Below are 2,689 nucleotides of genomic sequence, written 5' to 3'. Positions count from 1 at the left end.
GTTAGTATCAGGTCTGAGACTAGAACCCAGGTCTCCTAACCTAGCAACTCTCTCAGTTCCATTTCAGGCTTTCTCTGAAAACCATCTTACTTCCTTCATCAGGCAGAAAGGACCTGCCAGGGGCATGTTTCCTTCTTTGTCTACCTATCTGAAGCGTTTATCCTGCAGGGCCTACCAGAAGCCTTTCTGTCTATTAAAACTTACTTCAATCTTCCTCTCCCATGGATACTAATTATTTCTCTCTTTCATATTTGGCTCTTATGCTGTACTCTCCTGTGACTTCTCTAATATTGTCACCAACTAAATACTCATATATTGCCACCATACATAAGACTTGACCTTTCTATTTTGACTGCTGAGTTATATCTGTCGTATAGTCTCAAGAAGACTATAAGCTTCTTTAGAGAAGATAATATTTTTATCTCTAAGTCTTAATATCTAACAGAGTGCCCAATGAACAATACTTGTTAAATAAACAGAGTGTCATTATTTAATACTTGCTTGTTTAGCTATTTCACTTTTTATGGGTATAAGCATTGTCTCTCTAAACTCCCAAGCAGATTTCCAGTCCTTTGAATTTAAGACTATTTCTTTTCTTTATACTGCACAGTTTTGAGGGTATGTAGGGGGAAAATGAAGTGGAAAGTCAAGGGTCATTGTGGGATGAATATTTTATACCTCAGATCCATTCGCAAGAGTCCAAATGTCCCCACAGGTTCTGTCTGAATTCTGCCATATTCTGCCCCATGGTGCACTCATAGAAAAGTATATCTCAACCCTGATGCTATGGTGTATGGATGGATTTTGTCCACCAGGTGTCTCTAGCAAGGAACATGGAAGCTGCGGACCTGGGCAAGTCGATTCAGGGTACTGAGTGTCCAGAGGGGCAGGGCTTTCCGCAGAGTGAGTGGAACTCCATTTCTGATCTTTGCGGCGAGGAGATGGCATCACTCAAGAAGCAGAATATAAGACCTGGGTGTAGGTTATTCTTTGTTCTCTCATTCCAACTATAATAATTTTCCAGCAAACACAAAGGGGCAATCTTCTGCAGGAGGACGGTTAGAGAATGGAACTGCTTTAGTAATATTTCCAAAGCAATTTATCTTCAGGTTAATTCAAAATGTTATTGTTCTATAGGTTGTTTTGGTACAAACGAGTCAAAAAAGGGATGATACACATATATGCCCTTATTTATTGAGGTTTTTATGTGGTAGACACTTTCCAAAGTACTTGACATATTTTACCTCACTTAAGACATCCATCAGCTCTGTTGTATAGTAGAGGAAACTGAGGCACAATGACATTAGGCACCTTGTCCTAGTAAATGGTAGAGAAGTCCTCGATTGCCTCACTTTCTAGGCAAAAAGCTCCATGAGAGTAGATTCTTCATTGTTCCCCACTCGCATTACACAGACACACAAACACACACATACACAGCATAGTTCTTGGCACATAGTAGATGTTTAATTAATATTTACTGAAAGAATGAGTAAATGAGAGAAAAAAGGGTTGCTTCAAGAGGAGAAAGACTAAGACTTCATAAATAAATTTCTGATTGGCCATCCTTTTACCTGGTACTTTGACAATAATTCCTCAGCTTCTATACTTCTGCTACTTTCCTATAGTTACATTAAAAAAAAAAAAAGAGTTGACTTGTTTTTTCCAGCTATAGAAGCATGCAAATAAAAGAACCCAAAATTAGCCAAAATTCCAAAATCTCTCCTACCAGGGAGGAAGGAGTTTCTGGATCCTGGGGATTATGAGTGCACAAAAATTAGGTTTAATTAAGAAAATACTAGAGTTATGGAACTAGAATAAATCTCACTGTCATCTAGCTCATCTCTTTAGCTTGAAGCACAGAAATACCTAATTCAGCCATTACAAAACTTTGATTCTAAGGAAGAACAACTTTATTCAAAAAAAGGCCAGCAAAGATAAGCCTCTTATTACAATTCCGATTCTCACAAAGTTGGAAGAGACCCTCAGGAACCAAAGGCTATTCATTTATTCATCAAATATTTGGAACTCAGAATACTTGTTCTCATGACTGTAAAAGTTAGGTATCTTTTTCTGATAACTGTAAACTCTAATTGTGAAGTGAGAAAGGCATATAATAAAGAGACCCTATATTCTTTTAATCTTTAAAAATTTAGAAGCTATTTTAATAATACTTGAAGTATGTATTCTTGCTAAAATTCCCCAGAATTAGCATCTTTTGCTAAAGAACCTTGATGATTGCTCACTGTAGATTTGCACAACAGAAATGCCTGTGTGTTGTGGATATAGAGTATGATGTAGGTCCGGTGGACTCAATTTAGCTCTAAATGTTCCCTTAAGAAACCACATTACCCCTGTTTAACTACCTAGGATTTTACTTCTACTTTCACTGAAATCACTCTGAGAATGAGCTCTAACTCTTCTTTGGAAATGACTGATAAACAGTTAAAAATTTGGTGGCCTAGCAATAAAACTAGCATTAATTAGGTCATCTTATGTACCAAATCCAGTTAGTAAAAGATTCCTATTCAGATAGCTTTCCAATTTTCAGGCCAACATACAGCCGTACTAAGATATGGATGTCTTCTAAAGACTTTTCTTTCTTTGAAAATAAGTCCATCTTAATTAGCGTTTTGCTCTAAGCTCTCATCTGCAATGCAGGCCTCTCACATTTATTTCTGAGAGACACCAG

This window comes from Pteropus vampyrus, unplaced genomic scaffold, assembly GCF_000151845.1.
Source record: "Pteropus vampyrus isolate Shadow unplaced genomic scaffold, Pvam_2.0 Scaffold106, whole genome shotgun sequence".
NCBI lineage: Eukaryota > Metazoa > Chordata > Mammalia > Chiroptera > Pteropodidae > Pteropus > Pteropus vampyrus.
The sequence above is the reverse complement of the archived record's forward strand: the minus strand, read 5'-3'. Positions refer to the sequence as shown.